The 15070-nt window shown below is 48.0% G+C and overlaps 1 pseudogene; it reads right to left on the reverse strand.

The window, feature by feature from the left end:
• Window positions 1-243: 243 nt before the first annotated feature.
• LOC130018969 (metallo-beta-lactamase domain-containing protein 1-like) lies at window positions 244-7137 on the reverse strand (annotated as a pseudogene).
• Window positions 7138-15070: the final 7933 nt, after the last annotated feature.

Raw genomic sequence — 15070 nt, forward strand, 5'->3', positions numbered from 1 at the left:
CGTTTTTATTTTTAACCACATCCCCGTTTTACAAATGAGGTCCCAGAGGAGGCAACACCGCCCAGGCCAGTCCTTGGACTCAGCTTGGTGATGAGAGAGAAAAGAGGGGTCGGTCCTCAAAGGAGACTTTGAAGCCCGTGGCCATCACCCGCTGGCTGCTCGGCCCATGCACCTCCGGGTCCTTAGTTCCTGAAGCAGAAGCAGGGTCCCCGGGATCCGTAGTGCCCAGTAGCGGTGCCAGATTCACGGGACACTCGTGCAGCAGGACCGCGGGGCTCCCCTGATCACCCGGAAGGGGGCCCCGTGGCCGGGAACCACCAAGTCGGCGGTGGCCAGGACCCTTCTGCGGCTCCGCTCCTGCGCCACCGGGTTTTTGCTCAGCGCCCACCACGACTCCTCGTCCCCGTGGCGCTCGAACACGTCGCCAGCCACCACCACGGGTGCCCAGGGCCAGTGCCCTCCACCACCACGCTCACGTCCCGCTGGCCGCCATGGCCCAGCGTGGCCCACACCTTGAGCCTGGGTCCGAGCCATAGGGGCCGCTCCTTGCTCAGCGTGTGCGGGAGGTAGAGGCCCCTGGGGAGGACACCAGCAGGAGTGCCCCAGGGAATAGCCCCAGGTTCCCGACGGGGTCCCTGTGCCCGTGCATGCCCACCACCAGCCCCATGTCGCCTGGGCCCACTCCCTGCCTCTCCAGGGACCCCAGCAGCACCTCCCCAGCCCAGGGCGCCACCCCGCCCCCCCCCCCGTCCCCGTGTCCAAGAGGATGGGGCCACCGGCCACCTCCCACAGCGCCGTCTTCGTCTCCGCGCCCTCGCGACGGGCAGATCTCGAGACTGCGGCCGGGCCCACACCACGGGCAGGACGAGGGTCACCAAGCAGTTAGCCTGCACCATCCCGCTCGACCCCCCCGGGCTCCACAGCAGAACCACCACTGAGCAGGGGCCGCCTGGCACCCGCAGCAGGATCTCCCCAGGCAGCAGCTCAGTCCCACCAGACTTCTCATCACCGGAGAAGGCTGTGCTGCAGAAAGAACATAGATTGCGGGTGCCTGCCCTGCTCTCCAGGTTGCAGCACCGGCCTGGACTGTCCACCACTCCCACCACCCCCCCATGTGCACCCAGAAGGGGACCATGTCATTTTCCTCATTTGGACTCTGGCTGCTCTACATCTTCCACTCCTTTGATCCTTTGATTATTTCTTCTTCTTGTTCTTCTTGTTCTTCTTCTTGTTCTTGTTCTTCTTGTTCTTGTTCTTGTTCTTCTTCTTCTTCTTCTTCTTCTTCTTCTTCTTCTTCTTCTTCTTCTCCTTCTCCTTCTCCTTCTCCTTCTCCTTCTCCTCCTCCTCCTTCTCCTTCTCCTTCTCCTCCTCCTTCTCCTCCTCCTCCTCTTCTTTTTAATTTTTAAATGAGTCACTGTGAGGTACAGTTACAGACTTACAAACTTTCGTGCTTACATTTCAGTCATATGATGATCCAGTACCCATTCCTCCACTGGTGCCCATTCTCCACCACCAATGATCCCAGTATCCCTCCCACCACCTCCACCCCATCCCCCCACCCGACCCCGCCTCTGTGGCAGGTCATTCCCTTTTGGTCTCTCTCTCCTTTTGGGTGTTGGGGTTTGCAATATAGGTATTGACAGGCCATCAGGTTCAGCCTATAGTCTACTTTCAGTACCCATCTCCCATCCCGAGCAGGCCCACCAAGCACCCTTTACTTGATGGTCCTTCTCTATCTGACCTGCCTTTCCCCCAGCATGTGAGGCCAGTTTCCAAGTTGTGGAGTAATCCTCCTGGTACACATCTCTACTATCCTTGGGTGTAAGTCTCGTTTGATCGCTTCTTCCTGGTCAGATCTCCATTAGGGAGAAGGATGGAAAAGTGAGGAATTTTTGTCCTCGGCGAGGTCCCATAGGCCGGCCAGCGGCCAAGCGGCAGCTCGATTGGAATTCGCTTCCACCACACTTTCCACTTTGAGCAGAAGGGGCTGCTCTGCACTGGCAAAGACCACTGGCTGTCTCCTAAACTGCAGGTTTGGAGAGCCCCATTCGCTTCAGTTTTTTTGTTTTTGGCATGCGGTGCTCAAGGTTGACTCCTGGCTCTGCGCTATGGGATCACTGCTGGGTGACTTCGGGGAACGTATGGGTCACTGGGCATCCAACCCAGGTCAGCTCTACCCGCAGGACCATGCTCAAAACCCAGCTCCAGTTTCAAGACTCTCAGTGGCTGCCACATGCCTGCAGGGCTCTGAGGATCACTCTGGCCCAGGGTCTCTGAATCCCCCAGCACTGGAGCCATTACTGGGACTGCGGCTCAAGATGCTGATGGATGCTTCATGCGTTCACAAAACTTTGTCCACTGACACCCAGGGGTCCAGTCCGGCCACAGCTCCTGCACGCACATCATGGTAATCAGCTCCCATGTGGGCAGTGGCTTTCTGGCAGCTGTAATGGAGCATCAGCTTCCCGCCCTCCCACAACTTCACCCAGGAATCAGAATGGCCACGAGTCCTGGTTTTCCCAGTGTCCTAGAGTCTTTCCTCAGGGGTTGCTCTTGACAATAACTTTCACCAGAGTTTCCCCATCAGACCCCCAAGGAAACACTTTATAGATTTTCTTCTTAGGGGCTGGAATGAAAGTACAGTGGGTAGTGGAAGGGTGTTTGGGTTCTATCCACTGCTGGGACCCATCCCACAGGGTTCCTCAAGCACCACCGGGAGTGATTCCTGTGTGCAGTGCCAGGAGTAACACCTGAGCATTGCTGGGTGTGATCCAAAAAGCAAAAATAAATAAGTAGTGATTTTTTCTGTGTCTACAGAAGAATGAGGGATCTCTCTCTCTTTTTTTACAAATAACTGTTTAATTGAATCACTGTGAGATAGAACCTTACAAAGCTGTTCATTATTTCAGTCATATAATATTTCACCACCCATCTCTCCACCAGTGTATATTTCCCAGCACCAGTGTCCCCAGGTTCCCTCCCATCACCCACCTTCCCAACCTCCTGCTGCCTCTATGAAGAGCTTTTCTTCTCTCTCTCTCTCTCTCTCTCTCTCTCTCTCTCTCTCTCTCTCTCTCTCTTTATTGTCTGTCTCTTTGTGTGTTAGTTTGGGACTATGCCCAACAGTGTTCTGGGTTACTCCTTGCTCTGGATTCAGGAATTACTCCTGGCAGTGCTCAGGGTACCCTATGGCATGCTGGAGATGGAACCTGGGTCAGCCATTTGCAAGGCAAGCATCCTGCACTCTGAATTATCTCTCTACTCCCTCTCTCTCTTTTCTCTCCCTCTCTCACTCTTCTCTTTCTCTTTCCTCTCTTCTCTTGCACTTCTCTATTCTATTCTACTGCCCTCTTGTGTCTAAAAAATTACTCTTTCTTGACCACTGATTTTGTCTTCACTGTATTTCTAAAACTTGACCTGCAAACTTTCCGCATATGCGCCGCCAAAGCGAGCCCAACCTGCAAACTTTCTGAATTAAAATGATAACCATGATAACCTCCCTCCAACTCCAACTCTGTCCAAGCTGACCTCGACAGCAGCCTGACCTCTATCCTGTACCAGCCTCCCATCCCAGAAGTCCAGGAGGTAAGACTCCTTACCACCTGAGGGGTGCCATCCAGGACATCTATGCCATTAGCAGCTTTTGGGAGATCATTTGGGTGGCTAGAGACCACTGTGATCAACCCAAGACTGACAGCGGGGACCTGTTCTGGGCATAGCCTCTGGATTTTCAACTTGAAGACGGTGGACTCAGGGGAAGTGGCACCAGCCTGTTCTCCATCTCCTGCTCTGAGTGGTCCCAGGCAGCTGCACCTGCAGCTCATCCACTCCAGTGGGTGGTGGGGGATTCTGCAGACAATCTGGGGAGGGAGAAGGGGCCCACCATAGACTTTAGTGACTATTTCTGACCTCTAAAATAGGTCAGCTAGATAGGGTAAGAAAGACGTGTAAGAAAGACGGGGACATATTTTTCTGGGAAAAGGGCGATTTTTTTGTTTTGTTTTGTTTTTGTTTTTTTAAGCTATTTGCCTTAGCAGATCAAAGCCGTGTGATCTGAGTTTGGAGATTTTTTTTATAGTGTAGGAGCACTGCTATTTATTTAGCCATTGATTAAGCCGGTTTTGGAATTTTGGCGCTGTTTTGCAAATCAGGTGTGCAGTGAACGGTGCTTGTTTCACAGACTGGTCCGATTTTGGTAAACGTGATTCCATCACAATCCAGAGGTGGAAGCACACCCCCTAGAGGTTCCCACAGTCCCTGCAGCCATTGCATATCCGACACCAGTCCCAGTCAAGGATTGATGGATTTTCTCTGAGCCATAAAGCATGTGGGTACCTGGCTTCTTTTGCTTAGTGACATAATTGTTTATTATTTTTAAATTTTGTAATTGAATCACCATAAGATACACAGTCACAAAGCTTTCACCGTGGATTTCAATCTTGCAATGTTCCAACACCAGTGTACATTCTGATCACCCATGTCCCCTGGTCCCCTCTCACCAGCACCACCACCCAGCCGACCTCTGTGGCACGCACTTTTCTTCTTTTTCTCTCTTCTCCCTGAAATGTTTCTGAGTGGTTTTGTGTAATCAATGGATTGACCAAAGACCATCTGGGTCACTTCCAGACTGCGAGGGGACTCTAAATATCGTCGCTACGAACAGAAGGTGTTTGTGGGCAAATAGTTCTTTCTCTTGGATAAAAACCTGTGAAAGAGTGGGAATTTTTGTATGACTTTGTGGGAGAACAGCTTTCGATTTAGGAAGAAACTGAGCAGATGGTAGCATGTTCTCGTACTTTCTCTCCTTATGCTCACACATCCTCCATCAACCTGGAATATCTGTTGCAATTTCTGAGTGAACAATGATGCCTTGGTATTAGTTAATGTCCATTGCTTCTTTCAATTTCTTTGCCTTTTGGAAGTGTCGGTAGGGATCCTCCCAAGCTGTGCTCCAGAGGTCTGGGACCCCCACCATGATTCCAGGATCCTGGCTGGAGTAATATATAGAGGGGAGGGCTCTTGCCTTGCATGCAGCTGACCTGGGCTCGATCCCCAGCATCCCATATGGGCCCCCAGCACAGCCAGGAGTAATTCCTGAGTACATAGCCAGGATTAACTCCTGAGCACCACCAGGTGTGGCCCAAAAATCAAAAAAACAATAATGATTCCAGGATCCTCCCCAGGAGTTCTAGACTAGCAGGGCCAGAGGGGCAGTGCAGGTCCTAAGAATGTGAGTGGTACGCTGGCTCTGCAGTGCTGGGAGTTCCCCGGGCAACCCCAAGTGAAAACCCCACACCCTTCAGTGCTCAAGAGCCTCTGGACTGCACCCAAGATCCTCAGGGCAGCAGCTGATCAAATCCAGGTCGGCCACAGGCAAAAGCATCAGCCTTGACCCTGTAGAATGTCTCTGGTACCAGATTTATTTACTTTTCACCTAATACAATTTTTCTGTTGCAGAACCCCCTTCAGAATGAAACGTTCCATTAAATTTCTCATTCTTTTTTTGCTTTGGGTGAGTGTTGAGAATCCATTCAAACCTTGGCTCCCTCATCTCAATTTAATTCCACTTTTCCTTTTTTTTCTCCCTTGTCTTTCTTATCTTCCTTCTTTACTTACCCTACTTCTGTTTTGGGGTTTTTTTGGTTGTGTTTGTGTTATTTTTGTTTGTGTTATTTTTGAGCCCAATGATGCACGAGAAATCCTCCTGACTCTGTGCTCAGGGATCATTCCTGATAGGGCTTGGAGAACATATGGGATGCCGGGGATCGAACCCAGATTGGCCATGTGCAATGCAAGTGCCCTCCCTGCTGTACTTATGCCCCAACCCCCTCTATTTCCTTTTTGTCCCCTGGTCTTTGGGTCATACTTGGGGATGCTTGGGGATGGCTCTCAGTTTGGTGCTTAGGGAAGCATGTGGTGCTGGGGATGGAACTGGGGGTCCTGCAAGCAAAGTGTGTGCCTCTAGGCCTCTGAGCATCTCTCGGATGTCTTTCCTTCCTTCCTTCCTTCCTTCCTTCCTTCCTTCCTTCCTTCTTTCCTTCCTCCCTTCCCTCCTCCTCCTCCTTCTCCTCCTCCCTCCCTCCCTCCCTCCCTCCCTCCCTCCCTCCCTTCCTTCCTTCCTTCCTTCCTTCCTTCCTTCCTTCCTTCCTTCTCTTTCACTCCCTGAGATCTATCACAAGCCTGACGGTCCAAATGTACTTGGGGTCACCCACCCTGCAGTGGCCAGGGACTTTTCCACGTCTCAGGGGTCCCACACAGCACGCGGATCAAACTGGAGTGTGGCACATAACAGCACCCGCCTCCAGTCCCCTGCGCGTTCGCCACAAGATCCCAAGACTTTCATGCAAGTTTTCGCTTTCTTAGTGACTATTTGGATTAGACGAATATATTTTTAAAAACATAGCCTGTGTCTCGTGAATGTAACATCTGGCTTCCCTGAGGTTTCTCTCTCCCTGTTGTTTCTTTGGGAGGTGGGAAGCACCTGGGGGCTAATTGACACTTTGCTCCGGAGTTCCCCTTGCAGTTGCGGGTGGGGGGTGTGGGTGGGAACAGTGGTGCCAAGGATCATTCATCTGCATCAGCTGCGTGCAGGACAAGCTCCATTTGTCTACCCATCTCTCTAATCTCCCCTTTGTTTGGAGGGGGCCTTTTGGGGTCACACAGCAATGCTCAGGGGTTCTTCTGACTGTGCTCAGGCATCACTCGTGTGGAAATGAGCTGCCTGGCCGCCTTTCCCTCCCGTCTCCCTACATCTCTGAGGCTGGTGGATTTTCACCTACCAGATGGGGTCGCTGCTGGCCATGGTGCTGCCCAGCTGCACCCCGTGGCCTCCTACACTCCGTGGCTGGGCTCTGCAGGGTGGTGGGCCCCGGGCATCCACTTCACTGCCTTCCCCGTGTCCATCTCCGTGCGGCTCCAGACTGGGATCCTGGAGGCCGTGTCTGCGCTGCTGACCCTAGAACCCACCCACTGATGGTCGTCGAGCTGGCCAACACCCACTACTGAGTCCGGGCACCGCAGCGACTTGCTCACACTCCTGCGCACAGCCTTCAGCCGCCTGCCCGTGTTCTTTGTAAACGCCTGGGCCATGAAGTTCAGCCTGGCGCTGCCCGACAACAGCCGCCCAGAGCGACTCATCATACCAAGGAGGTGGATGCTCTGCTGTGGACTCCTGGGTGTGGCCCCCAAACAAACAAACAATTAGTTCAGAAAAAGCCTATGTTTATTCCTGATCTCAAAGAATTTTCTATAGCCTGTACTCTGGGGGTGTATTTCCAAGATGTTACTATCACCTCCTCACATTTCCAAGTTATAAAATATATCAGAAACAGGGTGAGAGGCAGATGAAGAGACAAATCAAGTCAATAATATTTTGGCTATTGGAGGAAGAGAGAGAAAGGGAGAGAGATACAGAGGATACAGAGAGAGTGACAGGGAGACTTGAAAAGTCAGGCCAGGTCAGATTTTTGCCAAAGGAAAAACATCTCAAAATGCAAAATAAATAAATATGAGACAAGGATGGTATCTTCACTGTAGGTATTTATGACAAAAAGAAAAATAATTTAATTATTAATTTTTGTTTTGGGGCCACACCTGGTGATTCTCAGGACTTACTCCTGGCTCTGCGCTGAGAAATTGCCCCTGGTGGTGTTGGGGAACCCTATGGGATGCCAGGGATCGAGCCCCAGTCGGCTGTGTGCAAGGCGGGCAAGTTCTCGCTGTACCATCTCTCCAGCCCCAGAAAAAATATTTTTATTGAGCAAAGATTTCTTAGTGTCCCAATACTAGTGGGAGACTTCAACACCGCTTTGTCACCTCTTGATAGATCAAACAGACTCAAGCTTAGCAAGGACATACTTCATCTGAGGGAAACAATGGAAGAAAGGGACTTAGTAGATATATACAGGACACTTCATCCACAAAAAGCTGAATACACATTCTTCTCAAGCGTACATGGAACATTCTCCAAGATAGACCACATGCTGAGCCACAAAACATGCCTCCATAAAATTAAGAAGATAGAGATTATATCAACAATCTTCTCAGACCATAATGCGCTGAAATTAGAAGTAAATCACACACAAAAACAGAAAACTAAATTAAACACATGGAAATTAAACAGTGCGCTATTAAACAACGAGTGGCTTAGACAGGAAATTAAAGAGGAAATCAAAAGATTCCTAGAAACAAATGAAAATGAGGGCACGAGTTACCAAAACTTATGGGACACAGCAAAAGCTGTGTTAAGAGGAAAGTTTATAGCTCTACAAGCATTCCTCAGAAAGGAGGAGCGAGCCCACATAAATAAACTAACCTCACAGCTTAAGAACTTGGAGAAGGACCAACAAAAGGAGCACAACCCTAACAGGAGGAAGGAAAGAATAAAACTCAGAGCAGAGATTAACGAGATGGAAACCCAGAAAACAATCCGAAAGATCAATGAAACCAAGAGCTGGTTCTTTGAAAAAAATAACAAAATCGATAAGACCCTATCAAAACTCACAAAGAAAGGGAGAGAGAAAACCCTAATAAACCGAATCAGAAATGAAAAGGGGGTCATTACAACAGAAACTACAGAAATTCAAAGGATCCTCAGGGAGTACTTTGAAAAGCTTTATGCCACGGAACATCAAAACCTCGAGGAAATGGATAAATTCCTAGACTCCTACAGACTCCCAAGGCTGAACCAAGAAGACCTGGAATACCTGAACAGACCTATCACCATCAAGGAAATTGAAATGGTAATAAAAAGTCTCCCCAAGCACAAAAGCCCTAGCCCGGATGGATTCACCAGTGAATTCTTCCAAATCTTTAAAGAAGACTTACTCCCAATCCTCTTTAAGCTTTTCCATGAAATTGAAATATCAGATACACTTCCGAACAGTTTCTATGAAGCAAATATCACACTGATACCAAAAGCAGACAGACATAACACAAAGAAAGAGAACTACAGGCCGATATCCCTGATGAACACAGATGCAAAGATCCTCAACAAACTACTAGCAAATAGAATCCAACTACTCATCAAAAAGATCATACACCATGACCAAGTAGGATTCATCCCAGGGATGCAAGGATGGTTTAACATTTGGAAATCAATCAACATAATCCATCATATCAACGAAAGAAAAGATAAAAAGCATATGATCATATCAATAGATGCAGAGAAAGCATTTGACAAGATCCAGCACCCCTTTATGATGAAAACCCTAGCCAAAATGGGTATAGAGGGGACTTTCCTCAGCATAATTAAAGCCATCTACCACAAACCTACAGCAAGTATCATCCTCAATGGGGAAAAACTGAGAACCTTCTCTCTAAGATTAGGGACGAGACAAGGATGCCCACTCTCTCCACTGCTGTTCAATATAGTACTGGAAGTACTTGCAATAGCAATTAGACAAGAAAAAGATATTAAGGGCATTCAGGTAGGAAAGGAAGAAATCAAGCTCTCACTATTCGCAGATGATATGATACTATACTTAGAGAACCCAATAACCTCCACCAAAAAACTCCTAGAAACAATAGTCTTGTATAGTAAAGTTGCAGGCTATAAAATCAATACCCAAAAGTCCATGGCTTTCCTATACGCAAACAGTGAGAGAGAGGAAAGCTATATGAAAAAATCAATCCCGTTCACAATTGTGCCCCAGAAAATCAAGTACCTAGGAATCAGCTTAACTAAGGAAGTAAAGGACCTGTACAAAGAAAACTACAAAACGCTACTTCAGGAAATAAAAGAGGACATGAGGAAATGGAAAGACAACCCCTGCTCATGGGTCGGGAGACTTAACATTGTCAAAATGGCAATACTACCGAAAGCACTGTATAAATTCAATGAAATTCCTATAAGGATACCCATGACATTCTTCAAAGAAATGGAGCAAACACTCCTGAAATTTATATGGAACAATAAACCCCCATGAATAACTAAAGCAATTCTTGGGAAAAAGAAAATGGGAGGAATCAACCTCCCTAACTTCAAACTTTACTACAAAGCGTAATAATCAAAACAGCATGGTACTGGAACAAAGGCAGAACTGCAGACCAATGGAACAGAGTTTAATACACTGACATCTCCCCTCAATCATATGATCATCTAATCTTTGATAAAGGTGCAAGAAATGTGAAGTGGAGTAAGGAAATCCTCTTTAACAAATTGTGCTGGCATCACTGGACGGCTACATGCAAAAAAATGGGCTCAGAACTCTGCCTAACACCATGTACAAAGGTAAGATCAAAATGGATTAAAGACCTCAACATCAGACCAGAAACCATAAGATACATTGAAGACAAAGTTGGCAAAACCCTCCATGACATTGAGGCTAATGGTATTTTCAAAGATGACACGCCACTGGCTGAGCAAGTGAAAACAGAGATAGATAAATGAGACATCTTAAACTAAGAAGCTTCTGTACCTCCAAAGAAACAGTGACCAAAATACAAAGACAGTCTACAGAATGGGAAAGAATATTCGCCGAATACACATCTGACAAGGGGTTGATATCAAGGATATACAAAATACTGGTTGAACTCCACAAGAAGAAAACATCCAACCCCATCAAAAAATGGGGCAATGAAATGAACAGAAACTTTCTCAAAGAAGAAATCCGAATGGCAAAAAAGCACATGAGAAAATGCACTACATCATTAATCATCAGGGAGATGCAGATCAAAACCACAGTGAGATACCATTTCACACCTCAGAGACTGGCCCACATGCAAAAGAACAAAAGCAACCGTTGCTGGCGTGGATGTGGAGAGAAAGGGACACTCCTTCACTGTTGGTGGGAATGCCGACTGGTTCAGCCCTTTTGGAAAACAGTATGGACGTTCCTCAAAAAATTAGAAATTGAGCTCCCATTTGACCCAGCAATACCACTCCTGGAAATATATCCCAGAGAGGCAAAAATGTGTAGCTGAAGTGACATCTGCACTTGTTTGTTCATTGCAGCACTCTTTACAGTAGCCAGAAACTGGAAGAGACCTGAGTGCCCAAGAACAGATGACTGGTTAAAGAAACTTTGGTAAATCTACACAATGGAGTACTATGAAGCTCTTAGAAAAGATGAAGTCATGAACTTTACATACAAGTGGTACAATATGGAAAGTATCATGCTAAGCGAAATGAGTCAGAAAGAGAGGGATAGACATAGAAAGATTGCATTCATCTGGGGGATATAAAATAACAAAATATGAGATTAATACCCAAGAATAGCTGAGATCAACACCAGGAGGATTACTCCATAGCTTAGAGGCCAGCCGGGTATTCTAGGGGAAGGGACAGTTCAGATAGAAAAGGGAACACCAAATGGAGGGTGTTTGGAGGATCCTCCCAGGAGGGGAGATGCAGGTTGAAAGTAGACTGGACTGAACATGTTCGCCACTCAATGCCTCTTTTGCTGATCACAACACCCAAAAGGAGAGAGAGAACAAAAGGGAATGCCCTGCCACAGTGGCAGGGGGGGATGGGGGGATGGGGGGATGGGGGGGGGAGGGATATTATCCTGGTGGTGGAAAATGGGCACTGGTGGAGGGATGGGTATTTGATCGTGGTATGACCGAGATCCAAGCACAAAAATTTGTAAATCTACAACTGTACCTCATGGTGTTTCACTAATAATAAAAAATTTTTAAAAAATTTAAAAAAAAAGATTTCTTAGTGCCCTCAGGCTGCCAGAAGAAATGCCAGAGGTGGCAGCGGAGAGAGCAGAGCGGGGAGGGTGCTTGCTTGCATGTGGCTGACGCAGCTTCAGTCTCTGGCATCCCGAATGGTCTCTGGGAACTGCCAGGAGGGATTCCTGAATGCAGAACCAGGAGTCACCCTGAGCACTGCAGAATGGGTTCAAAAACAAAACAAAAAAATTAAAAATGCCCATATGCCACTGGCTGTGGGGCTTTGCCTCTAGACCTTTATCTTCCCCCCAGCTGGGTCCTGACAGCTGAGTGGTCAGCGGGGTTGTTTCTGCCAAGCCTCTGTCTGCCTTGTGCATGGTCACCATCACCCATGTCCTCAGGCCAGGCAAGAAGGAGGCGAGTGTCGCAGTCGTGGACCCTGGCAGCCTGCTCCACCCTCTCCTTGCGATCCTTTTCCAGGTGGTTTCTCGACCTCCACTGTCGCTGATTTCCTAAGGTGCTGAACTTTTGGGTCCCCCGAGTTTCTGTGCTGAAGTGCCACCTGCAGTGGCTTGGGGTAGGGGCCACCTGAGGAATAAAGCGGGTCTCAGGCCTCAGGTAAGGGCCACCGGAGTTCGATTCCCAGCATCCCAGCCGGTTCTGGACAGTCAGTGTCCCGACAACACTGAAAGCAGAGGCTGGTTCTCTCATCCCCTCTGTGCTGGGCTGGAGGCCACAGCGCCCCTAAGTCAGCAGCTGCTTTACACCCAGACAAGGCTCTCGGGGGAGCAGCCCTGCCTGTACCCTGCTCTGAGCCCCCTCCTCGGCTGTCTGTGTCTCCCTTCCCATCTCTCCAGCGACTCATTTCTTTTGTCTTTTGTCTTTTCTTTTTCTTTTTGGGTTGCACCCACCAATTCTCAGGAGTTACTCCTCCCTCTGCACTCAGGATTTACTCCTGGCAATGCTTGAGGAACCCTATGGGATGCCAGGGATCGAACCAGTGTCGGCCTTATGCTAGGCAAACTCCCTGCACCCTGAATGAATACTCCAACTCTATTGTTTCTTTTTTCTTTATAAGAGATGTCTATTGTAGCGTTGGAGAACTGTTCCTCCTCCAGAACCCTGGGAAGGGATGTTTGTACCTCCCCTACCATTTCCCTAGGCCCTCAGCTCTTCTCTCTCTCTCTCTCTCTCTCTTTCTTTCTTTCTTTCTTTTTGCTTTTTGGGTCACACTTGGCAATGCTCTGGGGTTATTACTGGCTCTGCACTCATACATTATATTGACAATGCAAGGGGAACCATATGGATGCCGGAGATCAAACCATTGTTGGCCGCTTGCAAGGCAAATTCCATCCCCGCTGTATTATGGCTCTGGTCCCACAGAGCATTTTTATAAACGGTGAGACAGTGCAGTGGTGAGACAAAGAGAAGAAGAACACATGAATGAAGTGTTGGGATTGGTTGTGTCATGACAATACACTGAGGGACATTGAGGCAGGCAGGGAATTATACACCTGTCTTAGTGGGGGTCCTTGTGGCTGAGACTGTGTGACAGTACATTGGGTTTTAGGTCCCAGGGAGACATTTACTAATCTCCTGATTTGGTGGTCCCGCTCCCTTACTGCCATGGTCACAGGTACGTTTGGGTCCCTCTGTTCTGTCCTGGTCAGCTCTGTTTTATGACCTAATCATCTCAGCCCAGTTCCCAGGACGGGCTGCTTGCACTCCTGCCTCTGGCTGCCTGTTTCCCTGGCCCGTGTTCCTAACTTCCCCATCACTCCAACAATTCATCGAGGGAACACACTTCTTGATCCCAAGGTCACAGGGAGGGCAAAGCAAAACTTGCCCTTGAACCCTACGTGTCACAACTCCCACACCCAGCCAGACACCCAGAAACCAAGAAATTGCATTTTGTGGAAACTGATAGAAGGTGGATTTACATTTTGATTATTCCAAGTGTCCCACTCACGAATACTGACTCGGTTGACACTCTGCTGACAGCCTTGGGTTGTACCCGAGGCTGCTCCATTCATTCGAGACACACAAGATTCCTCCCACAGAATGTCCACTGGTTCAGCCCTTCTGGACAACAGTATGGACGATTCTCAAAAAATTAGAAATTGAGCTCCCATTTGATCCAGCAATACCACTCCTGGGAATATATCCCAGAGAGGCAAAAATGTATAGTCGAAGTGACATCTGCTCTTGTTTGTTCATTGCAGCACTCTTTACAATAGCCAGAAACTGGAAGAAACCTGGATGCCCAAGAACAGATGACTGGTTAAAGAAACTTTGGTACATCTACACAATGGAGTACTATGTAGCTGTTAGAAAAGATGAAGTCATGAAATTTACATAAAAGTGGTACAACATGGAAAGTATCATGCTAAGCGAAATGAGTCAGAAAGAGAGGGATAGACATAGAAAGATTACATTCATCTGGGGGACATAAAGTAACAAAATATGAGATTAATACCCAAGAATAGCTGAGATCAGCACCAGGAGGATTACTCCATAACTTAGAGGTCAGCCGGGTATCCTAGAGGAAAGGGCAGTTCAGATAGAGAAGGGAGCACCAAATAAAGGATGTTTGGAGGATCCTCCCAGGAGGGGAGATGCATGTCGAAAGTAGACTATGGACTGAACATGTTTCCCACTCAATGCCTCTTTTGCAGACCACAACACCCAAACGGAGAGAGAGAACACAGGGGATTGCCCTGCCACAGAGGCAGGGGGGGATGGGGGGATGGGGGTGGGAGGGATATTATCCATGGTGGTGAAAAACGGGCACTGGTGGAGGGATGGGTATCTGATCATTGTATAATTGAAACCCAAGCACAAAAAATTGTAAATCTACAACTGTAAAAAAAAAAATAAAATAAAAATAAAAAAAGAAGAAAAAAAAAGTTATTAACATCTAAAAAAAAAAAAAAGATTCCTCCCACAGGGGCTGGAGCAATAGCACAGCGGGTAGGGCGTTTGCCTTACACGCAGCCACCGGAGTTCGATTCCCAGCATCCCATATGGTCCCCCGAGCACCGCCAGGAGTAATTCCTGAGTGCAAAGCCTGGAGTAACCCCTAAGCCTTGCCGGGTGTGAGCCCTCCCCCCCAAAAAAAAGAAAGAAAAGAAAAAAAAAAAGATTCCTCCCACAGCACAAAGTTCCAGCTAGCCTCTGCCTTGGTGGCCCCTAGTGGTCATTATGGGGCACTGCAAATCTAGAAGAAAAGGCAGAGCGTTTTGGAGCTAAAATTTCAACTGTATTAGAGTGGACACCAAAATTTTCCTGGACTTTCATTTCCTCGTTTCTTTCTTCCTTCTTTCCTTTATCCTTTTCCTTCACTTGTATCACTTGTTCAATTGTTCATCGATTTACTCGAGTGGACACCAGTAACGTCTCCAGTCGTCCCTGTCGCGAGCTAGTGTAGCCTAATGGCATATGGGGGCTCTTTCGT

Source organism: Sorex fumeus, unplaced genomic scaffold (genome assembly GCF_029834395.1).
Source record: "Sorex fumeus unplaced genomic scaffold, SorFum_2.1 ptg000345l, whole genome shotgun sequence".
Lineage (NCBI taxonomy): Eukaryota > Metazoa > Chordata > Mammalia > Eulipotyphla > Soricidae > Sorex > Sorex fumeus.